The sequence below is a fragment of the Hypanus sabinus genome, chromosome 8 (genome assembly GCF_030144855.1).
Source record: "Hypanus sabinus isolate sHypSab1 chromosome 8, sHypSab1.hap1, whole genome shotgun sequence".
Classification (NCBI taxonomy): Eukaryota; Metazoa; Chordata; class Chondrichthyes; order Myliobatiformes; family Dasyatidae; genus Hypanus; species Hypanus sabinus.
The window spans coordinates 74610263-74637524 of NC_082713.1; positions in this window are offsets into that span (position 1 = coordinate 74610263).

Genomic DNA, 27262 nt, shown 5'->3' on the forward strand with positions numbered 1-27262 from the left:
CAGTTGGTTGGCACAGGTTTTTAGTGATAGGTACTCCATCTGGGCCAGACACCTTGTGGGGCTTACAGGGGCTTTCCCTCTTGAAAGACATTCTGATGTCGGCCTCTGAGACAGAGATCACATACTACAGGATTCACATAAATGTAATTTTACTCTTTCAAAGTGTTCATAAAAGGAGTTTAGCTCACCCAGGAGTGAAGCATCACAGCTATTCACGATGTAGAGTTTGCTCTGTAGGAAGTAATGGCCTGAAAACCCCTGCTAGAGCTGACGTGCACCTGATTCCATCTCTAACTATCAGAATTGTTTTGTATGATGAGCTAATCGCAAAACACACTCCATCTCCTCTGCCTTTATAAGGACACAGCTTTTATATTTCTGGAATTCTCTGCTCCCAAGGGTGGCAAAGACCAGATCATTAGATGTTCTCAAGCTGAAGATAGATAAATACTTGAAAGATTGAAGAATTGATGGCTGTGGGGATCTGGCACAGAAGAAAGGATAAAGCCAGCACAAATCAATTGTAATTATATTGAATGATGGGGTAGGCTTGAGGGCCTGAGTGGCCTGCACTTGCTCCTTGTTTCTCATGTGATGATGTTCCATTGATGTATCCCTGAAAGCGTACAGCTGGTATATCAGTGACAATTCATGATGATGATATAATTGCTGGAATATCATTCACAGTATATGGTGGAGTTATAAGAATGCACACAGATTGGCATTTCATTGGCAAGCTGGTATATCGCTACTGGTACACTGATTGCTATAATTTATTGCTAATCACAAATTGTTGAAGGCTGTAGTATTATTAATGATATCAAATGGTCTGTGCTCATTGGCACATAGCTGGTATGTCATTGAGGGACTGACAAGGGCTTGTACTCTCACTGGCACACAGGATAGCATATCAGTAGTGCGTCACTGGTGGGACCAATTTGTGGTACCATTAGGAACATGATATTAGCACTTGCTTATGATCTCATTAATGGTGCATTTGTTATGGTTCCCACAGGCAATGCCCCACTTTATTATTAACTCAGCAACTGGGCCTCAATCCCCTCATCTAATTTCCAATCATTCCCAGTTCCACTAATTACACACACCTGCTTCCCATCAGTAACTGCAGGATAAAAACCCTGGAATCACAACAGGGAACTGCCAGTTCGTTGGTCGACTCTTGTATGAGTAACCTCGTTTCATGGTTCTTCAGGACTGTCAGTTCTAAGTTCTGCATCATTTCCTGGATTCCCTACGTAAACCTGGTCTCTGCATAAAGACTCTCTTGGATACCTATTCCATGCTTGCTTTGGTGTTAATGCCTCCCGACCCTGTCTCCACACCTGTGTCCTGCACTTGGGGTTATCCCCAGCCATGTCCTTGCAGCAGCATCATTCTAACCTTATTGATGCCAGGTGCCTGATACAACCTTACAGACATAGTTATGGAGCCCACAATCAGGTCCACTTGCCCAACTCATCTATGCCAACCAAATGCCTGGCTGAGCTAGAACCATTTGCCTCTAAATGAATTCTCTACGTGAACCAGATCATTGTATTTGTAGCTGCCTCTATCTAGCAGCTTGTCTCATATACCTGTCGCCTTCCATATGAAAATGTTGTCCTCTTCAAATCTTCCTTCTCGCTTCTCAGTCCTCTGCTCTCTTGTTTTTGACACTTCCACAATGTGTAGATTATTTCTGCTATCTGCCCAGTTTATGCCTATATTAGGTTACACACCTCTATTAGGTCAGTCCCATCACCCATTCTGGGAGAACTTCTGTGGCCATCTACCTTATCAATGCCCACACAATTCTATAAACTTCCCTAGAATGACTTCTTGGCCTCTTTCACTCCAGAGAAACCATTCCTGGCTCTCTGGTGTCCTTTCATAACTCAAGTCCTCCAGCCCTGGCAACGTCTCTGTGAAGCTTTTCTGCATCCTTTTTCCAGTTTGCACACATCCTTCCTATCATACAGTGACCTGAACTGCACATAATATTTCAAGTATAGTCCTTCCAGTGCTCTGTATACCAGTAATCTGATGTGCTAACCCCTTCAGTCAATGCTTCATCCAATGAAAGCAAACATGTCACAGGTCCTCTTCATTGTCCTGTCTACCTGTGTCACCACTTTCAGGGAACTATGTACTGGGACCTCCAGGTCTCTCTGCTCTACAACACTTGTTCAGGAAGGATATACCCTATCTGTATATTCCTTGATTTAATTTCTCTAAATGCATGACTTCACACATATCTATATTAAATTCCACCAGCCATTCCTTTTTCCACTTTCCAATGTATCTATATCCTGCTGTGACCTTGATGGCTGATAAAATTTATTATTCATGGCATGTCCCTAATGTATTTATCATCACAATACCTATGGTTGCACTTGGCTCCAATATGATAGATGACAGATCGTTGATGTATCATGATCTACAGCTATAGAGGCATTGATGATCAATAGTCAGTATGCATTTAACACCATTAGCATCTTCTGGAAGGCACATTGATGTCTTCTGAACAGTCTTTCAATGAATTCACAAGGCTATGATTTTGTTACTGTACATTCTGTTACTAGGTTTCAATATCACTAATGGCAAGTTGACTGTAATATCAATAATGCCACATGGTTGGTATATCACTGAGACCACATAGCTGGTAAATCATGAACATATCACCTTTGGGACATTATTCATGTACATGGCTAGATCACACTGTTTCTGTCATTGATGGTAAGAGAGAGGAATAAACATGACTTATTTTTGGTCCACCCTTTATATAATATGGCTGTGATATCATCAATGGCACATTGCTGAAGGTCATTGGTGGTACCATTCGGTGCACAAGCCTAATATGTGGCTGTTTACATGTAGCTCTGATGGCGCATCATTGTAATGTCATCCATACTGCATTATTAATGTATCATTGAGGGCAAACAATATTGATAACTCTGGCTAATCACACAAACATAATTGCTAGCACATGGCTGTGACGTAATTGATGACAATAGCTATCTTTGGTAACATGGGATTAATTCAATGGCCACCATTTAATATGGTCATTGCTGATCATCACAATTCAGTCCCTGGTCCTGTTTTATCCCACATTTTTCTAGGCTTGAAACTTAAGAAAATAGATCTTCACTGAAGGCCCTTGACTAGACGTTCTCTTTTTTTGGGACATGGCTGTGAACTCATGAATAGCTCACTACAGATAGATATTTGTGGTTCATGGGTAGTGTGCTTTTGATAGATGTAATTGGAATAAAATTCACAGAAAGTAGTTGGTGATTTGAGGGGTTGCTGTTGAAGACACATTATTGATGTACAGTATGTCAAATGAAAGGGGAGGCAGAAATGGGAATTGATACTCCAGCCCACAAAACCCAATGTGCTTTCCATCGAGATCATGCCTACTCTCTTACCAAAGCACTTCATCCCTTCATTTCCTTAATGCCAAGAAACTGACCTATTTCTGTGTGAATGAACTCAGTGATGGAGCTTTCACTGCCCTCTGGGGTACAAAGCCCTAAAGATTCATCTCAGTCTACGTGAATACATTTCTTCTGGGCTCAGTCTTAAATGACCACATATTCTGAGACTGTACCTCCTGATTCCAGACTTCTCAGCTAAGGAAAACAAATTTCCTGCATTCAGCCTGTAAGCCCTAAAGCAATTAAAGCATTTCAGTGATATCTTCGTTTTTCTTAAGTGCTATAGAATCTAAGTCTAGTTTACTCATTTCTCCTTGGGTGGCAAACCTTATATCCTCAGAAGCAGTCTAGTGAATCTTCACTGCATTGCTTGTGAAGAAGTATATCTTTGCCTAGGTCAGGAGAACAAAACCATAAAGAGTAATCATATCATGTATGTGCCTATGACATAATTGAAGACTTATAACTAAGGTCTCATTAATTGAATGTAGTTGGTGTAAACATTTGTTCTTTATAAAGATGAACAGTGTGGGTAAGAACACTAGAACTAATTTATTTGCAGTAGTGGCTTTTGTTCCAGCCTGAGCACATGTGATGAACTCACCCACATAATTTCCAATTCCAGAAGTACACTCCCCCCCCCACCCCCGCATTGTCCACTGGGAACTGAAGTTCTTCATTATGTACAAAAACAATGACACATCTTTCCCTTTTAAATAAAAACAAACACAATATAAAATCCCCATAAACCTGTAAGAAACAATACTAATCCTTTGTAACAAAGATATTTACATTCTAATGCACACCCTTTTTCACTTATACTCTTTCAATCAGTCTCTGAGGTGGTTTAACGATACTTTTTGCTCTGCTATATGTTTTCACAGGTGTATTGCTTGTATTTGGAACATTAGTATTTGAGTCTTTCTGAAAATTCTGATCAACACGTTTATTCTTTACATCTTCTGGCCCTTTGGCTTACTGACCAGTGATCTGTCACAGCTATGGGTTGGGAATTGTGGTCGTAGATCCACATGGTTCCTTCTCAGAGGAGTTCCTTGCTCCGTCTGGAACTGGTAGGAATGTGGGACAACTTCCTCTTGCGCATATCCTTGCATGGACCATATGCCAGAATCATGAACTCAAATTCACAGTTGATCTCCAGGCTTCAGATTTGGTAGGCCTTTTGAAGTCATAATACTGTTTGTGTTTTTCTTTCCCTTTCACTTTAGGCAATTTGACCTTGTGTCAATTTGTGTCAAACTCCTTTAGGTGCCAATAGCTTTTTGTGCACTGGAAGGTTAGTTCATATCCATCGACCCATCAGCATTTGGGCTGGTGAAAGGCAATTCTACGGTGGCACACTTCTGTAAGTCATCAGACTTTTGTGGAAATTCCTTTGTCCATCTTGCACTTTCTTCATGACAACTTTCAGTAACTTGACTGAACTCTCTCCTAGGCCATTAGATTTTGGGTGATATGTGCTTGAAATTACATGTCAAAACCCCCAATCACTGGCAAATAACCCAAATTCACAGCTGGAAAACTGTGGACCATTGTCTGATGCCACGTCCCATGAAACTCCATGCCTCACAAATACAGCTTTCAGGATGGTGTTGACCACTTTGCCGAATGTTGATTGCAGTTTTACAACCTCAGGGTTATTGAAAAAGTAGTCTGTTAAGGCAATGTGACTCTTTCCATTACATTCAAATAAATCAACTCCAAATTTGAAGTATGCCCTGTCAGGTGCATGGTGTGGTATAAACTTCTCTGCTTGCTGCTTTGGTCTGTAGGTTAGACATTTCTCACATGAAACAATGGTCTGTCTTATGTTGTGGTTCATTCTTGGCCAGCTCATCACTTCATGAGCACTTTGCTACATTTTTACTCATCAAGATGCCCTTTGTGTATCTTCTGGAGAATTTCCTTGTGTAGCAACACTGAAATCTCAAACTTGTTCCCTTTTGAAGACCATATCTTCCACTACTGACAGTTCAACCCTGAATGCCCAGTACTCCTGAATACACATTGGACAATCATTGTTAGTTGCTGGCCATCCTTTCCATATTGTCTTTTTACTTTGAGAGTCATATAATCATCCATGAATAACAGATTCACCAGGGCTCTGGTGTCCAGCTTGAATGGAATTACTTTCTCATTCACAGTCACTGGAACAATCCATTCTGTTTTACCACCACCCACAGTCCATAGAGAATCAACAAGGGCTTCCTCAATTTTTTCATTGACTGTGTGCACCTTTCCCTTGGTAGCCCCCACAATGCAGCACTTTTCTTCCTACAATTATTGCAGGACTTGTCTTTGGAATGTGCCTGCCTCCCCATGTGCTGCATTTGCTGTTTGAACCTGCCTCTTTGCTATGCTGTTGCTTTGGAAATGTCTTGACTCTGCCCTTTTGTTTTCACAGCAGACACTGTTGTTTCTGTCCTGTGCAGCTCCTTAGCTTGAGCTCGTGTGGTGTCCACTGCCCTACACATACCCACAACTTCTTCCAGTGTTAAATCTTTTTCATGGAGCAACGTTTCTCTGAGCCCATTATTTGAAGTTCTGCAAATTACTTTGCCTTTAGCTAGAGAGTCACTCAATTCTCCAAACTCACAGGACTTACTCAGTGTGTGAAGCTCGGCTGAGTATTGGTCAAAGCTAACACCTTGTTTCTGGTCACAGGAGAAGAACATATCTTTTAAGCATGATGTTTTTACTTGGGGCAAACTACTCATCAAATTTTGTCATGAGAGTGTCCAATATAAATGTCTCATCAATTTGAAGGCTGTTATAGGTAACCAAAGCATCTTTGCCAACTAAATGCAGAAAGATAGATATCTTCAATTTTTGATCCACCACTCCCACTCCACTAGCCATGATATATAGACATTTAATTGCTGTTTGAAGCATTTCTAGTTATCAGTTAGATTGCCAGTAAACTGCATAAGTGTGGAAGGACTTAGCTTATTCATGATTCTTGGTGAATCTGTAAGACCATAAGGCCATGAGATACAGGAGCTGAATTAGGCCATATAGCCTATTGAGTCTGGTCTGCCATTTCCTCATGGATGATCCAATTTTCCTCTCTGCCCCAATTTCCTTGCCTTCTCCTTGTAATGCTTTATGCCCTGAATCAAGAATCAAGAATCTATCAACCTCTGCCTTCAATATTTATAAAGAGTTGGCTTCTACAGCTGGCAGTGGCAAAGAATTCCACAGATTCACTAAAAAAAATTCCTCCTCATCTCCATTCTAAAAGGATCCCACTATATTTTGAGGCTATGTCCTCTGGTCTTAGACTCTCCCACCAAAGGATATATTCTTTCCACATCCACTATCAAGGCCTTTCACCATTTGATAGGTTTCAATGAGGTCACCCCTCATTATTCTGAATTCCAGCAAATACAGTCCAATGGTCATCAAATGTTCTTCACCTGACAAGTTATTCCATCTTGGAATCGTTTTCGTGAACTTCCTTAGAATCCATTCCAGTTTCAGCACATCCTTTCTAAGATAAGGGGCACAAAACTGCTCACAATAGTTCAAGTGAGGCCTCACCAGTGCTTTGTAAAGTCTCAACATTACATCCTTGTGTTTATATTCTAGTCCTCTTGAAGTTAATGCTAATATTGCATTTACCTTCCTCACCACAGACTCAACCTACAAAATAACCTTTGGGGAATCCTGCACAAGGACTTCGAAGTCACTTTGCACCTCAGCTTTTTGTATTTTGTCTCCATTTAGAAAATAGTCAACCCTTTCATTTCTTCTATCAAAGTGCATGACCACACAGTTTCTGACACTGTATTCGATCTGCCACTTCTTTGCCCATTCTCCTAATCTGACTAAGTCCTTCTGTGACCTCTCTGCTCCTTCAATACTACTTGCCCCCTCCACCTATCTTCATATCATCTGCAAACTTTGCAATAAAGCCATCAATTCCATCATCCAAGTCATTGACATATAACGCAAAAGAATTGGTCCCAACACAAACCCCTCTGGAACACTACTAGTCACCAGCAGGCAACTAGAAAAGGCTCCCTTTATTCCCACTCTTTTCCTCCTGTCAATCAGCCACTGCTTATCCATGCTAGAATCTTTCCTCAAATACCATGGGCTCGTAGCTTGATAAGCAGTCTCATGTGTGGCACCTTGTCAAAGGTCTTTGGAAAATCCAAGTACACAACATCAGTTGATTCTCCTTTGTCTATCTGGCTTGTTATTTCTTCAAAGAACTTCAGCAGATTTATCAGGCAACATTTTTCCTTGAGGAAACCATGTTGACTAAGGCTTATTTTATCATGTGCCTCCAAGTACCCCAAGACCTCATCCTTAATAATCAATTCCAACATCTTCCCAACCACTGGGGTCAGACTAACTGGCCTATGGTTTCCTTTCTTCTACCCCTCTCCTTTCTTGAAGAGTGGAATGGCATTTTCAAATATCCAATCTTCCAGAACCATTCCAGAATTCTAGTGATACTTGAAAGATCATTGTTAATGCCTCCGTGATCTTTTCAGCCACTCCTTTTAGATCTCTGGGATGTACACAATCCGGTCCAGGTGACCTATCTACCTTCAGACCATTCAGTTTCCCAAGAACTTTCTGTCTAGTTATGGTAACTTCACACAGATCATGCCCTCTGACACCAGGAACTTCCTCCATACTGCAAATGTCTTCCACTCTGAAGACTGATGCAAAATACTCATTCAGTTTGTCCACCATTTCCTTGTCCCCCATTACTACCTCTCCAGCTTTGTTTTCCAGGGATCCAATATCCACTCTCACCTCTCTTTTTGTTTCCTCTTTAATATTATTGGCTAGCTGACTGTTGTATTCCATCTTTCCCTTATTAATGACTTTCTTAGTTGTTTTCTGTGGTTGTTAAAAACTTCCTGATCCTCCATGTCCCACTAATTTTTGTTCATTATGCCCACCCTCTTTGACTTTTATGTTGTCTTTGACTTCTGTTATTAGCCATGGTTGTGTTATCATTCAGAATATTTCTTCCTCTTTGGGATGTATATATTCTGTGCCTTCTGAATTGCTTCCAGAAATTCCAGCCATTGCTAGTCTGCCATCATCCCTGCCAGTGTTCTTTTCCAATCAATTCTGACCAGCTCCTCTCTCATGTCTCTGTAATTCCCTTTACTTCACTGTAATACTGATACATCTGACTTTAGCTTCTCCTTCTCATATTTCAGGGTGAATTTGATCATATTATGATCACTTTCCTCTAAGGATCTTTTACCTTAAGGTCTCTAATCAATTCTGGTTGATTGCACAACACCCAATCCAGAATAGTGTATCCTCTGGTTGGCACACCCACGAGCTGCCCTAAAATGACACTGCAGGCCCTCTTGAAATTCACTCTTGTAGAATCCAGCATCAACTTGATTTTCCTAATCTATCTGCATATTGAAGTCCCTCATGACTATTGCCCTTTTGTCATGCATTTTCTACCTCCCATTGCAACTTGTTGGCCACATCCTTTCTACTGTTTGGGAGTTTGTATACAACTCCCATCAGGGTCTTTTAACCCTTGCTGTTCCTTAGCTCTATCCACAATGAGTCAACACGTTCTGTCCTTGTGTGTCACCTCTTTCTAATGATTTGATTTCATTTTTTTACCAACAGAGCAATGCTCCCCCTCTGCCTTCCTGTCTGTCCATTCAATACGATGTTTATCTTTGGACATTAAGCTCTCAGCTATAATCTTCTTTCAGCCATGATTCAGTGAAGCCTGCAATATTATACCCACCAATCTGCAGCTCTGCTGCAAGTTCATCTACCTTATTCTGTATACTGTACACATTCAAATACAACACCTTAGTGCTGTATTCACTCTTTTACTTTGCAACTCATCCTGTTGACTGCAGTTTTGCCCTGTCAACAGCCTCTTCTCACTACCCATTGCCTGTTTGTAAACCAGCTACTTCATCTTCAGCATTGCTAACTGCCTTTCCTACGATTCTTCTTGTATTGACATATATGCAGCTCAGGACACTAGTCACACCATGCTTAACTTTTTGATATGCAACTTTGTCTGAGGCACCAGTTAAGTATGCTGAGGACTCAGTTCGAGATATCCCAGACCCTAGTTCTTGGGAGGCAACATAGCATCCGCGAATGTTGTTCTCACCCGCAGAACCTCCTGTCCGTTCCCCTAACTATTGAATTCCCTACCAGCACAGTATGCTTCTTCTCCTCTCTTTCCTTCTGAAACACAGAAGCAGACTAAGTGCCAAAGGCTTGCCCATTGCAACTTTCCTCTGACAGTGTCTAAAGTTGTTGAGGGCCACAAGGTACTTTGCACTGGCTCATGAACCCTTTTCCCCTTCCTGACTGTCACCCAGTTTCCTGTGTCCTGTACCTTAGGTGTAGCTACCTCTCTATATGCCCTATCAATTACCCTCCCTCAGCCTCCCGAGTGATCCGGAGTTCATCCAGTTCCAGTTCCAGCTCCTTAATGCGGATTGCTGGATGCAGTTCTTGCAGATTTAGTCATCGAGGACACTGGACCTTTGCACATCCTGAAACAGGAGTACTCCACTATCCTAGCTGAGCATATATAATGAAGAGTACAAAAAAAGAACTTGAGCCTTTCCTTTCTTTGGTTTCTCTGAGTGAAGCCTCGAAGAGCTAAAGCCTAGATCATCACTCCAGCAACGTCCACTCAGCTGACGGCTGCTTTCATTTCAGTTGCTCCTGCTAATCAATCCCAAATGCCGATTGGTCACCGGTCAAAGCTCTTTTTCACTGCTACCTTTTATCCTCGGGCAGAGGACCTGAGTGAAGTCCCCTCCTCTCGAAACTGCCAATGTCTGGATTAGCTGCTGGTCAAAGCTCTTTTGCGGTGCACTTCAAGAAGCAACGTGCTCTGTTGCCTCGCTGGCCTGCTTCGCTCCATGACTCTCTGCCTAGCGTCTCTTCCTTCAGTTGCTCACAGTATTTATTTACTGTCCATGTTTATACCTCACACTAGCTTCTGGCACCATGTTATGTTTGTTCTTTGTACAAACGGTGTAGGTAAAATGCTAGGAGTAACTAGCTCACTTACAGATTTACAGCAACGGCTTTTGCTCCTGCCCAATCACGTGGAATGAGCTCACCTGGGTTATTTCTGGTTCCAGGTGAATACCTGCATTGCCCACTGGGAAATGAAGTTCTTTATTATAATGTACACACATAATAACACAACTGGAAGCATATGACCAGTCAATAGCATTATGTAATATAAAGTAAAGAGCAGATACTGTATAATGGCTCTTTATTGCTCTATGATCATTGGGTAGTATCCCACAGATAGTTCTCATATATATCCTTGATGGCATTTAGCATTGATGACATGGCCATGGTATATAGATAAACATAGAAAATAAGAACGAGGGGTCACAGTTTAAGGATAAAGGGGAAGCGTTTAGGACCGAGATGAGGAAAAACTTCTTCACACAGAGAGTGGTGAATCTGCAGAACTCTCTGCCACAGGAAACTGTTGAGGCCGGTTCATTGGCTATATTTAAGAGGAAGTTAGATATGACCCTTGTGGCTAAAGGGATCAGGAGGTATGGAGAGAAAGCAGGTACAGGGTTCTGAGTTGGATGATCAGCCATGATCATACTGAATGGCGGTGCAGGCTCGAAGGGCCAAATGACCTACTCCTGCACCTATTTTCTATGTTTCTAAGAGGAGCCCTTTAAATCTGATTACTTCATTCAATATGATCATGGATATTCCCAGGTTCCTACACTTTTCACATTCCCTTGATATCTTTTTCATCTGGAAATTTTCGTGACTCTGTCTTAAATATTTTCATTGACTTTGACCTCCTATGTCCTTTGGTGATAGTGAAGTCCGCAGGTTCATCAGTCATTGGCTGAAGAAATTCCTCTCAGTCCTAAATCCTTTGCCCCATAACCTGTGAGTGTGACCCCTTGATCCAGAACCCTTTTTGCAGTTGACGTGAATTGTCTTTTCACACCCAATCTGTCTAGCCCTCTCAGTGTTTTAAGTTGCAGTTAATTCCCCTCTCGTCCTTTTCCAATTGAGTGAGTATAGGTGTCATCAATACTTTCCCATCATAGGGTGGTCCTGCCATTCCATAAGTCAGGTTGTTAAACCTTTGTTACACTCCATCTAAGGCAAATACTTCCTTTTATAGATAAGGATGTCAAGATTGCACACATTACCCCCGATGTGGACTCACCAAATCCTTGTTCTTGAAACAAGACATGCTTGCTCTTGTACTCAAATCCACTTGTAATGTAGGCCAGCATATTATTTGACTTGATTTGGCCTATGTGGTTAGATTATTCCCTGCTGCCCTGAAAAAGATCTTTTTCCAAGCAAATAAGAATCAAAAATTCCAGATACTGAAAATACGAAATTAAAAACTGGAAATCTGACCAATGATGCTTCACTTGAAATGCTGGCTTGTTTCTTTTTCCCTAGCTGCTACCTGAGCTGCTGTAAAATGTTCCCTTTATATTCCATTTATTCCTACCCTATTTCCTTTCTATCGTACCAATACCATGTGCTTTTGTTTTGAGCACTTATTTCCTGTTAGGCATTAATTTTTTTGCAGGGTTTCTTTTTTATCTGTCTTTGTTTGAGTATAGTTTTTCATTGGCCCTGTTGTATTCTGAATGTCTGTAGGAAAATTAATCTGAAGATGGTCGATTTTGACATGGCTTCATTAATAAATATAACTTGAACTTTGAAAATTCAGATACGCCTCATCAGCTGGTTCTCCATCATATAGTCTATCTGTTTCACCCTCAACATTTCCAATGGATTTGCCAGACAAGTTTTCCCTTTCAGAAATTCATGTTGATTTTATAATCCTGCTGATATTTTGTTTTCTTTTATGTCATTGTGTATTATAGCTTCCGGCATGATCCCCACTACTGATATTAGACTAATCAGACTGTCCTTTCATATTTTCTTTCTCCTGCCTTTTTTTTAGCTAGTATGGCTACATTTACCATCCTTCATAAATTTTGAGTTCTGGAAAATAGCAATGGGTATGCCTATAGTACTCCAGGACTTGTCAGCTTTCAGTCCCACTGATCTATCCAGGACAATTTTATAACTAAGGAAATTAATATAACTAATTTCCTTTAGTTCCTCATGATCATTGGATTCATAGTTCTCTAGAATTCCTGTAAGATTATTTGTCTCTTCCTCCATGGAGACAGAAGCAAAGGACTTGTTTAACTGCTTGGCCATTTCCCTGCATCCCATTATGAGCTCTCTCATTCCTGACCATAAGTACCTGGAAAATGTCACTAAATTGTCATCTGTGGAAACTTTTACAATAATGAAGAGGACTTGGCTGTGGTAGGGCACAATGGATGACACATTGCCTTGATAACATGTGCCTGGGATATAATTCATAGTTATCATTCAGAGCAGGTACGTGGTATATATTCATTGGTACTTTGTTGCTACATCACAGATGGCATGTTCTTTTTGTATCATAAATAGGAAGCGTTCAGTGTACAATTAATGGTTTGTTACAAGAACACAATCAGAATCAGGTTTAATATCACTGGCATACAGTATAACATGAAATTTTGTTTTGTGGCAGCAGTACATTGCAATAGATAATAAAGGACTATACATTACAATAAGAAATTAAATACATGTTGCAAAAAGAGACCACAAGAGACCAAAACTTTCAGAAATTTGATGGAAGAAGGTAAGAAGCCATCCTTGCCTTCAGGCTCATGCACCACCTCCATGATGGTAGCAATGAGAAGAGGGCAAGTCCTGGGTGATGGGGGTACTTAATGATGGATGTCGCTTGTTGGGCATGTGACTGGATTACACAACAAAACTATAAATACGAACGCTAGAGATTGGAACTGAATTTCATGCTTCTTTACTGGCAGAATCCAAACTGAACACATAGATACAGATCAATACGCACCCAATAGCACATGCTCAATAATGTGTTACGACGACATAAAATACACTGTAGTCCCATATTATACAGTAAGCTATATGATATATGGATATGGTGCTTGTCAGCCTGGGGAGGCAGTCCATCTCAGAGAGGATTTCAAACCTCCGCTGCCTTGTGGTCATACCCACTCATGGGAAAGGCTTCAGGAGTAAACCCTGAGGACAAATCTGGAGTTGGAGTCCTTAAGGCAGTCCGACGTTACCTTCAATCTCGTTCTGGCAACTCCTGGGACCACACTGGTGCCAAGTTGTGTCAGCCCTTGCCCTTCCTTTGGACATCGGTGGTGTGGAGAGGGGAGACTCGCTGCATGGGCAACTGCCGGTCTTCCATACAACTTTGCCCAGGCCTGAACCCTGCAGATCCATGGTCTTGCAAGACTAACAGATGCCACACACATATGGTACACCACCTTTTTGAGGCATCACCTCTTTGAAGGTGTCCTCGATGCTGGGGAGGCTAGTGCCCATGTTTGAGCTGGCTGAGTTTGCAACCTTCTGCAGCTTTTTCCTGTCACGTGCAGTGGCCCCTCCAAGCCAGACGGCAATACAACTCTTCACATGACACCTGTGAGCTTAATGACATGCTAAGTCTTCTGAAGTTCTTAATGAAATACAAACATGATAATATCTGCAGATGCTGGAAATACAAAGCAACACACACAAAATGCTGGAGGAAAACAACAGGCCGGGAGCACCAATAGAAAACAGTAAGCTGTCGATGCTTTGGGCCAAGACCCTTCATCAGAACTCAAGGATCTTGATGAAGAGTCTTGGCCCAAAATATTAACTATTTATACTTTTCCATAGACACTACCTGGCCTGCAGAATTCCTCCAGCATTCGTGTGTTGTTCTGAATGAAATAGCTGCTGCCATGGCTTCATTGTAATTTTATCAAAATGTTGGCCCTGGGATAGATCTTCAGAGACATTGACAGCCAGGAAATTGCAACTACTCACCTTTTCCACTGCTGATCCCTCAATGAGGACTGGTGTGTGTTCCCTCGACTTCCTGAAGTCCACAATCAATTTCTTGATCTTACTGACATTGAGTGTAAGGTCATTGTTGTGCCACCACTCAACCAAATAATCTATGTCACTCCTGTACGCCTCTTTGTCACCATCTGAAATTCTGCCAACAATAGTTCTGTTATTGGCAAATTTATAGTTGGTGTTTGAACTGAGCCTAAACATACAGTCATTGGTGTAGAAAGGGTAGAGCAGTGGGCTAAATATATATCTTTGTGGTGCGCCAGTGTTGATTGTCAGTGAGGAGGAGATGTTGTTTCTGATCTGCACTGACTGTGATCTCCCAATGAGGAAGTCAAGGATTCTGTTGCAGAGGGAAATATAGAGGCCCATGCGTTGGAGCTCATTGATTAGTTCTGAGGGTATGATAGTGTTGAACACTGAGCTGTCATCAATAAACAGCAGCCTGACGTAAGTATTGATATTCTCCAGGTGATCCAAGGCCAAGTGGAAACACAGTGAGATTGCATCTGCTGAAGGTCTATTGAGTTGATTAGCAAATTACTATGGGTTCAGAAACTTGCTTAGGCAAGAGTTGGTTCTGGCCATGAGCAATTTCTCAATGCACTTCATCACAGTAGATGTGAGTGGAACTGAGCAATAATCTTCGTCACCCTCTTGAAGCAGGTGGAACCTCTGACTGCAGCAGTGAGAGATTGGAAATGTGCCTGAGCACTCCCGCCAGTTGATTGGCACAGGTTTTCACTGCCCTATCAGCTATACCATCGGGGCCTAATGCCCTTCACTGCACATTCACCTTTTTGAATGATGTTCTGACGTCAACATTGAGACAGAAATCACAGCATCACCAGATGTTGCATGGATTTGCACGGGAGTAGTTTTATTCTCCCTTACAGAGCATTCAATAGGGAATTGAGCTCATCTGGGAGTGAAGCATTGCAGTCCTTCATGAGGTTAGTTTTCACATTGTAATGGCCTGCAAACACTGCCAGAGCTGACGTGCACCCTATTCTGTTTCTTTCTTCAATCGGAATAGTCTTTTCTTCACTCTTAAAATAGCCTTTTGTAGGTCATCCTTGGACTTACTGTATAGTCTGGTTCACCAGTCTTGAATGCCAACGATCTAGTCCTCAGCAGACTAGAATCTCCTGGTTCATCCATGATTTTAGTTTGGGTATGTCTAGTATGTTTTCAAAGGCACATTTACCTGCACAGGTTTTGATGAAGTCAATGACAACTGTGGCATATTTATTCAGAGTTGAAAATGAATCCCTAAATATTGTCCAGTCCTCCGATTTAAAGCAGTCCTGTAAGAGCTCCTCTGCCTCTGTTGACCATTCCTTCCTGGTCCTCACCACTGGTGTTGTGGACTTTAGTCTCTGCCAGTATGTCAGGAGTAGAAGTACAACCAGGTGATCGGACTTTCCAAAGAATTCTAGTTGAGATGAGCAGGATTGAGACAGGACACTCATGTCTGTGCACCGTGGTGAGTTAATCATAAAGCATACTCCTCCTCCTCTGACTTTAAAACACTCAGCTGTTCTCTCTTTGTGGTAGATGGTGAAGCTTTTCACTGCAGCACTGCACCCAGAACATGGGGGTGAGCCATGTTTCCGTGAAGCAAAGTTCACAGCAACCCCTATGTCTCTCTGGTACTGCAATCTTATTCTGAGGTCTTCCATTTCCTTTTCCAGACAACGTACCTTCAGCAGCAGGATAGTTGGGAATGGGGGTCGAAGGCCTTTGTGTTTCACTTATACCTGCAGACCAGCACTCATTCCTCGCTTCCTTTTACTTAAAGGAGAACTTCACTCATGACTGAAGTCTACCAATTTTGAGGATCAATAGATTTTTATAAATGTCTTGAAATGATGTTGCTTACTGAAATACTGATGGCTACGACTGTAGTACTATAGTCCTAAACAGTAATATTTGATGATTCCCATTGGAACTGCATGCAAAGAGTCACCACTTACCAGTACCATCTTTAAACTTTACTCTTTAAATGCTGGATGTCTTGTCAAGCAGCAATGGTGGAAAGGGAAACCAGTTAATGTTTTGGTCATAGACCTTTCCTCAGAACTGGGGGAGATTGAGTGGGGTAGTTTTAAAAAGACTAGATTAAGATTGGTTCAGATAGACTAGATATTAAGGAGCTTGAATGCTGACCATTGGTAGGGCATTTTATAGAGACTGGGTAAGAAAGGGTCATTGGGCCAATAATGGCAAATAATTAAAGAGAAATTTACCCCATGTTACAGAGTTCAGTGTTCATTCCAGGAAGTTGAAAATTACTTGGCTGGAATTTAGTATTCCTCCAGTTTATGTTGGGCACCACAAGTACTAAAGATGGCTACAGAGCTCAGAGTGGGGGTGGGATTGTGTATTAAAGTAGCATGGAACAACAAGCATGTTGCTGGTATATCACTAGTCACATCCGACCATGACATTACTGAAGGTAAGTTGCTGGTGTATCAGAGAATGTATTGAGATAATAATGATGGGATTTTGCTGGTGTGTCGTTATTTAAATATGTTCATGAGATGATTGATGATAGTTGTTGGTGAGTTCTCAGGTGACTAATGAGACCATTGGAGGATCACCAATAGGGCAGGAGAAACCTGACAAATGGGCATGTAGTTATTTTTTGGGTGACAGGCTCCTTCTGTGATCATCTTCCATCTCCTGCTCCTACATGGAGTAGGGTTCTCAGTACGCCCCCAGCCAGTACCAATTTCCTGCATTTGGCCAATGTCCCTCTAAGCCATGCTTCTCCTCGTATCTTCTTAAACAATACTATTGCACCAGCGCCAGCCTCTTCCACGGGTAGCAGATACCTAAACCATCTAGTTTTAGACTCCCTGGCCCTGGGGAAAAGAACATTATCATCCTCTTTACCTGTGCTTCTCAAAATTTTCAATTCTTCTATAAGGTCACCCCTCCTACATTCCAAGGAATAAAACCTAGTTTGGCCAACCTCTACCTGTAAATCAGACCTTCTAGTCCTGCCAACGTCCTCATGTCCAATACTGTACTCCAGGCTGGCCTCATTGGTGAATGACTTATCTAATTGCAGCATAATATCCCAGCTCCTTTACTCAGTACTCTGACTGACGAACATCTTTTCCACTAACCTGCTCACTTGTGGCCAATTTCAGCAAACTGCTCATGCTCTACTATTAATAGAGCAAGTTCTATGCCGGTCTGACTTTTCGAAATGCATCACCTCCCACTTAGCTGTATTGAAATTCCCTTTGCCACTCCTTAGCTCACTTATTTAACTGATTAATTAAAGTATTAATACATACTCTCTTCATACAGCATCACCTTGATTCTAGGAATTAACCCGATCTCCATTGCCTCCAATTCAAGAATATCTTTGTTTTAATATGGATACCAAAACTGCACACAATAGCCTAGATGGAGTTCCCATTCTCCTGTAGATTTGTATCAAAACTTCCTTACTATTAGACTACATCCCTCGTACATTAACAGACAACACTGCCTTCCTAACCACTTGCTGATGCTGGATGCCAATGCTTCATGTGTATGATACCAGGAGCCCCCAGATCACTCTACCCTGCAACATTACTTTTGTCAATTTGTTTTGATAATAATTTGCTTTTTCTTTCTTCCATCCAATGTGTTGATCTCACATTTTCCCACTTTATAAGTGTCAACTTCTTGCCCAATAACTTAACTCACTAATATCCCTCGGCAGATTCTTTATGATGTCACCAGGATTGGATGCGGCCCAAGTGCGGCGTGAGAGACACTGAAGCAGGTCGATAGTTCACAGGCTTTAATGCGAACAGTGTTAAAGGGGAAAGAAAGCAATAAACACTAGGCCAAACAGGGCTGTTAACTAAAACTCTCAAATGGAAAAACGAAGCTTACACTGCGGCTGAAAAGAACAACTAAAAATAAAATGAATACCGCTAGTCTTCAGAGTCAGTTGACTTGACATTCCAATTTCTCAGGCAAGGCCAAATGCATATGGACAGCGAAACATTGTTGTGCTGCATCCAAGTCTCAACATGCACTATGATGAAAAGTATGGAGTTAAATACTATCACAATGAAATAATAATTAGCTGACACATGCATATTCACAAGTGCAGTTGCCATATCTACTGTGCTGCTGAATCTGTGGATGTGACACATGACTTGCTAGTACACTAATCTTTGCATCATCAGCCACATTGCATTCAACATCCTTATTAGTCTTCAGTAAAGATTGTCAGTCGTTTGACTCCAGTGCTAATTCCTGTGGCACTGCAGCATATTCAGATATCCAATCTGAAGAGGAACCATTTATCCCATCTCTGTTTACTGCTTCTTAACCAACCTCTGTCCATGTCAGTGTATTGCTTCTCAATTCCACTCACTCTTATTTTGTGAGATAACCTTTTACATGAAATCTTGCTGAGCACCTTCTAGAAATATAAATACACTACGTCTACTAGTTTCCCTTTATCCAGCCTGCTTGTTATATCCTCAGAGAACTCAAGCAAACTTGATAAATAAGAGTCCTCCTTTCACGTAACCATCTTGTTTCTGTTTGGTTATCTTATAGTTTTCTAAATGAACTCCGACAAGCTCATTAACAATGCATTCCAAAGTGTTCCCAATGGCTGATGTTTGGCTTGCTTCCCTATAATTTCCTATTTTCTGTCTCCCTTCCATCTTGGAAAGTAGGGCTACACCTACATCTGGCAGTCTTCTAGATCCTCTCATGAACATAGGAATTTTTGGTAAATTATAAACTATATATCCACTGTCCACTGTCTCCGCAACTTTTTATTTTAACAACCAAGGATATAAGCCATCAGGTCCATAAACTTGTTGACTTTCAACTCCATTAGTTTGCTAAGTACTTTCTTTCTGATGATAGATATTGAATGAATTTCCTCATTCCCTGTAATCACCTCTCCATCCTCATTGGTGTCTTCTATCCTGAATCCTATTTCTTGGTAATAATGCCGTAGCCTTATTCTCTAAGGTACTGTATATTTGGACTATTCTTTTCATATTTTTGTACACCACTGAACTTTTCACTGTCCATTTATATATTATTAGTTGGTCTACCCTTATGCTATATTTTCTTCTTTATATTGTTAATGGCATCCTTTGCTGATTTCCAAATGCTTCCTAATCCCATGAGTTCCACTAATCTCTGTGACACCATCACCTTTCTTGCAGTTTAATATCATCCGTGGTGAGCCATGGATCCTTTTTTGGAATTTTTCTTCCTAACTGGAATATGCCTTTACTATCATTTATGAATTTCTCTCACTGCTGGAGTAACATTTTATCCATTAATCAATTTTACCAGTCACTTCAGCAAACCCTTTTCTCAAAGCATAGTAATTTAAGTGCAGAACAAAAATTTCAAGCCCCAGTTTCGCATCTTCAAAATGAAGTTGTGATTTTACAATGCTGTGATTTTACTCTTAACTTGGGAATCTTTAATCAACCCTAAATCCTTGCATTGTATCGGAACTACAACAGCTTGCTTCTCAGCTTGTTACCCAGTGTTAAGAAACTATAGCCAATGTGCCCAATGATAGAAGGAAAAAATGTTTAGTGGTTGATCCTGTCCTTAATGAAAATGCTTTATCCTTGATAATATCCAACTTCTTGAGAGCTTTTGGAATCTCATTCATCCAGACAAGCGGAGAGTACTTAATTGTATTCCTGGTTTGTGTCTTGAGGTCAAAATGGTCAAAAATCCTTGGCGTGTGAATAGCTGAGTCATTCATTGTAAGGTGCCCAGCCCCTGACCTGAACAAGAGGAATTTCAGGATGCTGCATTTGATGATCTCATTAGGGTAAAAACTATAACAGATGGCACGTGATGGCATGGTAGGGACTTAGTGAAATCATGACAGGAATCTGATGAGCAGATGCAGGAGGAAGTAAATGAGGCAAAATGAACAACGGTTGATGGTCAAGAGGAATGAAGTCATCTTCTGCCAAAGCCCAGACAGTCAAAATGCTGAGCCCAGCAGATATTGGATGTACACCACTTCCTGGGTAGTGGGGGTGGAATTGTTTCAATAATGTGTAGAAGTTCTTCCCTTTTCCCCCTTTGCTTGTGTAAGCGTCACAGACATCTAACCAATTAGGGCATGGAATGCTGCTGGTGAAATGCTCACAAGCAAGTAGGTCAAAGAGACAGTCTTGACAGTACCTGTGTTGCAACATTTTGATAAGAAAGAGCTGCCCCTGGCAGGCAGATGCCTCAGAAGCAGACGTGGAACTGTGACCTTGGAGGAAACTAAGTCAGTGGTGTACATAAACAGATACATCGACATGTTACTTACAAATTGAGAAGGAGTGGCCCGCTGTGAAGTCTGTAATCTGGACTGGAGAAGTGTCGTTAGTCCTTATATAAAGGAACAGTTTACATGCACAATGTTTACAAGTTGCCATTGCTTTCCACCGAGCCCCTTGAGTGAATCTTGGGAATGTTGCATGAATCCAGCATAAAGATTCTGCATTGTGGCATCTTGCTTTGGTAGCTTATGGTTTGATGTTAGAAATGAGACATGATGGGCAATCTTCTGATTACTACCATTGGGGAGTTGGTACCAGTGCCTGAAGATCTACCCTCAATGAATTAGGAGCAGCTTCTTCCCGAGTGCCATCGGATCTCTGAACAGCCCATGAACCCACGAACACTGCCTCATTATTCCTCTTTAGTACTATTTACTTATTGTGACTTATTGTAATGTTTCTTTTATGTCTTGCACTGTGCTGCAGCCATGAAACAACCAATTTCACAACATCTGTCAGTGATAATTACCCTGATTCTACATCGGAATTCACCAGAGGAAATGCTTACAGTCCAATGTTACAGATAACACATACAGTATCAATTACAAAATTGATGGTACATGACTGGCCCGCCCTTGGCTGTGATGTTATTGAAGGCTCATGGCCATGATGATATTGGTGGCTCGGAGCTTTGGTGCCATTAGTGTCAAATGATTGTGACAGAATTGTTGGCAAATGGATGGGATATAGTTGATTCACAAGAGATTACAGATGCTGGAATCTGGAACTACAAACAATCTGCTGGGGAAATTCAGTAAGGAAGAATGGCTTTGGTGGACTGGAAGGAATTGCTGGAGCTTTGCGATGAAATTCTGCATCATGAATCCTAAATCATGTTTTTAATTTGACGACTTCTTTATGTTTTGAGTGCTGAAATTACTGGAAAAACTGCATTTCTTCCTCATTCCCATTTTCCCCTTCATTCTTCCTCAAGCACTGTTATCCCATGTTTGTCCAGATAATTTCTTTCATCAGGCCTTTCAACCTACTGCATCCATAACTGCCAACCATTCATTTACACTCATCCTAAACTAATCCCATATATTTATTCTCCCCACATTCTCCTCATCTTCCCAGATTCTTTCACTCACCCACACATAGGGGCAACTTACAGCAGCCATTAAATCCACCAACCTACATGTCTTTGGGATCTGGGAGGAAACCAGAGCACACAGGGAAAAATACACATGCTCATGGGAAATGTGCAAACTCCACATGGACAGCATTTAAATTCAGGATCGAACACTGGTCCTTGACACTGTGAGGCAGTACTTTGACCATCTCTGGCACCTCACCACTGAGGCCTCGAGGTTGATGGTCAGCATGGATTCAGCCAGCTGAAGGGCCTTCTTCTCTGCTGCATCTCTTCAAACTCCATTCCTGCTACAACAAAGCTGTGGGTGGAACTTTGATTTCTGACAGAAGTGAGATGCGTTATAAGTGTTTTTAAATATGTCTGTTGCATTAGGACATTTCAAAATTAAACAATTAATATTAGAGACATTAAAACTCTGGAAAATAATGAAAATCATTAAAAGAAAGTTAATTAAACTGTAAATAAGATTTTGTTTTACATTATGCATGATTTGGCCTATAATTTCACATAAATAAGTAGAGATGGGTATGTTTTTTCACCTATGATTCATGTCTAAGGTGTCGTTGAAGACTGATATAATGTTAAAGAAGGTTTAAGACTGTGATGTCTGCGACGGCTCCCGTTTATATCCCATTGATGGCACATGGCTGTGATAAAGAGTCTGTATTATCACCAATGGAAACTCTATATCAGTGTGAATTTAAATAGGAAAGTGACAGAGGCTAATACATGGTGCAGAAGAGAGGCCTTTAGAATCTAACAGCACTGGGTACCAATCCTGGTGCAGGAGGAGAGGAAAGATAAGCTGTCAATAGTAATTAAGGAAGATATTGCAGCACTGAAGTATGGAAATATCACATTACTGGTTATTGAATGAGTAAAAAGTAATGCAGGAGTGAGTCGAGATAAGGGGTGGTTATTTCAAACTAGGTGCACAGGAATTTCTTCTCTGAGATGGAGGATAATCTCTGGGATTCTCCAAAGGGTTCTGGAGCTAGATCACTGGAGGTAATGTTGCATTTTTAAAGATTTGGTAGTGTGGAACTAACACAGAAGAATTGAGCACAAACAAGAGAAAATCTGCAGATGCTGGAAATCCAAAGCAACATACACAAAATGCTGGAGGAACTCAGCAGGTCAGGCAGCATCTATGAACTGAGGCCTGGGGCACACCAGCTATGATCGTATTAAATGGCAGAGCTTTCTTGCATTTTCTTGCATCTGCAAAACCTGCATCAATGTACAATGTTAAGGTGGGAGATGTTGGGTGACATCAATTACATCTAAAGATAGAAGGAGAAGGACAGGAGACATTTTCAGAAAACTCGATCAATATACTTCTGTCAAAGCAACTATCGCCGCCGATAGTGATATATAAAATAAAGTAACTGCGCCAAAACACAAAAACTTACAATGCAAGCATTCTTTTTTTTTACTTGTGCACAAAGAGAACGGCGTGGACTCTTCTGAAGTCCGAACAGAAAACTGCTATTTTTATATATAATTGGCTTACTGGCCATAGATATTGATCATTGTAAATTGCATATATTTGAATTCCTTACCCGCAAGATCGATCGCATTCACAATAGAAGTGTTAAAGTCAATTGAAACTTCAAGCAGACAGCCGATGATAGTTTGAATTGGTAAAGACAATAGAACCTTAGTTGTTGGGTATGTTTCACATCCTTCTGTTATCCTTACCTTGTCTGTTTCCAGCATTCTGTATTGTGTAAAGGGACACCGTGCTTTAGGAAGACCTTTCTAGAAAAATCTCACTACTGAGGCCTCACCTGCCTGCCAGGGTCACCCCAGCCTATCTCGTCTGTAGAAGGCAGCGGTGCCTCCAGGTATCTCATTTGACTACAACTACCTCCGGCTATCACTGTCGTGCAATAACTCCCACACTCCCTCCTCCTTGTCCTGTAGATGACAACACAAATCTTACTGAATTTCAATAACATAGAGTCCCTGAAACTCTAACAGTTTCATCAGGGACAATTAGGTATTGATATCAGGGACTCTGTGGAACAACATAAAGTCTAGTGCCAGTCGATTTTGAAGGGTCACAGTGTTGATTGCCAGCATCTCGACAATAATGTGATTCGTGACCTGGCACACGAAGGCTGTGTGAGTAGCCTGCTTCTTCAGCAATGCCGAGGCCATGTTAATGCTTTCATGAACCAGTCTGGCATGTTTTCGGAACAAGAACACTACAGTCTAGAAGTGCTCAGTCTCCATAGTCCTTCGACAGCGGCCCCACACAGTGGGATGTAGAGAGTGTGGGCAGGTGGTACATCTGTGGTACTACATAGGCCAGATAACAGCAACCCCTCCATGGGTTTGGTTCAGGACAAAGATCCCATTTTAGACGGGGTACCCCAGGCAATTAGTAATAGGCATGTTGGACGCATACCCAGTAAGTACTGTTAATGGGATTCGAAGCATCATCGGTTGTGTTGACATTCCATGTACTGTCACCTCAGTCTAGTCTTGTCTCTTGATGGTTACAATAATATACTTCATCCCCATCTCCATGAAGCTGCTTCGGAGTGGTGGGGTCTATAGTTAGTTAGTTAGTAGTAGTCCCTCAAAGTCTGAGGAAGACGAATGTGTTGTGCAGTTAACGTCTGTGGGCACGCATATGACTTCTGAGGCCGAAGTCCAAAGCGCAGATACGGTTACAGATGGGGCAATGTGCACTGCCTGTTGGGGCAGGAGTGGACACCTTCCTGTGTCTTTCTTGACTTGACTTGAGGCGCTGTATGCGCCAGTTGGCATGCAAGTTGCTTGCTGCCTTGGAGCATAGACTGGGCCACTTGGACCAATCAGCAGCAGTGTGTTCGAGATCGCGGGGCTGGAGTTCGGCCCACTTAAGGTTTGACTTGAGGTTGTCCTTGTACCTCTTCCTTGGGTGACCTTGGAAAGAGGGGGGTCGATGCAATCTTTATAAGTAGGCTGATACTATTCCTCAAATCAGTTGCATTGGAAAGAGTCATTCCTATGGGCAGATCAGTCCCATTTTCCCTATAAAGCTCTAATTTCATTATCAAGGTCAGACACAGCATCAAACTCACTACAATCTAGGGGTATAAACACATTGGCAAACCACCTCCTGAATGTATAGATACTCTCTAGAGCACATCCAACATCCTGACTGGTTAGTTCACGATACATAATAATAACTGCAGCAAAGAGGAATATTGATGTCATGGGATACTTCTGCACTTGGGCAGAAAATAGCTGTCCAGGTTATCCAGAGTGTATAATGCACAGTGATTACTTAAGGGTGGCAACTAGCAAAGATTGGGGGTTCAGTCCATCAGTCCTTATCAATGTACTTCTGGCTACCTGTTCCCTGGTCTGGTGGTACCACTGGCTTAATGTGTGAGCTGTGTTTCCATGCTGGCTTTCCTTGGACTTTTAAAATGGTGTGTGTGGTCAGCAACACTTGGAATGGACCTTCCCAGTAGTTCTTTCGTTGGTAGGCTCTCAGCAGTAGCCAGATTCTCAGCTGGTAGGTTTACAGTTACCATGATCTTCTGGGGTTCAAGTGCCTGTCGAAGCAAGCCTTTAAGAGTTTATGTTAGAGCTATACAATAATGATTTTGCTCATAATATGGATGTCCATTTAATTAAAAAGGGAGGGGTGTTCGGCATGTGCATGGGACGTCCCAAAACTATTTCATGTGGCGATGGACCTGTCACACAGTTTGAAGCAGAGTGCTTTGTAATGAGGGCCAGTGGAAGAGCCTCTGGCCACTTTAGCTTGATCTCATAGCACAACTTAGCGAACCTGTTTTTCAGAGACTTTCAGCTGCCCTGTGAAATTGCCAGTGGCAAGGGCAGGTGAAATGATGCTGATACTCTAAGGCTAAGGCTATTTGTTCCCATATAACTTTACCCATAAAATGTGGGCCACTATCACTTGAGATTATCTCCAACAACCCAAACCTAGGAATAAATACTCATAATAAAAATTATTTATTTTATTTATTGAGATATGGCGTGGAGTTGGGCTTTCCGGCCCTTTGAGCCAGGCCACCCAGCAATCCCCTGATTTAATCCGAGCCTAATCATAGGACAATTTACAATGACCAATTACCGCTCCAACGAGGACACCTGGAGGAAACCCTTGTGGTCGCGGGGAGAACGTACAAACTCCAGCAGGCAGTGACAGGAATTGAAATCCAGTCAGCTGTATAATAAAGCCTTATGCTAACCACTGTGCTACCCTGGCCAACAGTTACAGAATCAATTATTGAGTTGGATAAGCTTTTATCTTGGAGATTAAAAAAAAACACGATAACGAGTGCACAATCAACACCCATACACTTGCGTGACTGTATAAAGTCGATTTATAGACGCACAAATGAATTTCAGGGGGAGGGTCCAGCAGCAGTAGATACCAGTAGTGTCTTTCAGGATAATGCCCATAAGACCATAAAATATAGGAGCAGAATTAGGCCCATCACGTCTACTCTGACATTTCATCATGGCTCATTCAATTTTCCTCTCAGCCCCAATCTCCTGCCTTCTCCCCAAATGCCCTGACCAGTCAAGAATCTATCAATCTCTGCTTTCAATATACGTAAAGTCTTGGCCTCCACAGCTGCCTGTGGTAACAAATTCCACAGATTCACCACTCTCTGGCTAAAGAAATTCTTCCTCATCATCTCCATTCTGAGGCTGTGTCCTCTGATCTTATATTTTCCCACCATAGGAAACATCCTCTCCACATCCACTTGCTCAAGGACTTACACCATTTGATAGGTTTCAATTAGGTCATCCCTTATTCTTCTGAATCCTAATGAAGAAAGGCCCATCAAATGCTCTTCATACGACAAGCCACTCACTCCTGGAATCATTCTTATGAACTTCCTTTAAACCCTCTCCAATGTCAGCACATCCTTTCTAAGATAAGGGGCCCAAAACTGCTCACAATACTCCAAGTGAGGCCGCAAAATCACATTATAAAACATCAACATTACATCCTTGCTTTTATATTCGAGTCCTCTTGAAACGAATGCTAACATTGTATTTGCCTTCCTTACCACAGACTCAACCTGAAAAATAATCTTTAGGGAATCCTGCACAAGAACTCCCAATGATCTTGCACTTCAATTTTTTTTTGTATTTTCTCTCCATTTGGAAAATAGTCCACCCTTTCATTACTTCTACCAAAGAGCATGACCAACACTGCATTCCATCTGCCAATTCTTTGCCCATTCTCTTAACCTGTCTAAGTCCTTCTTTAGCCTCTCTACTTTCTCAAAACTACCTGCCCCTTCACCTATCTTCATATCATTTGCAAACTTTGCAACAAAGCCATCAATTCCATCATCCAAATCATTGACATAGAACGCAAAAAGTATTGGTCCCAACAGACATCCGTGGAACACCGCTATTCACCAGCAGCCAACCAGAAGAGGCTGCCT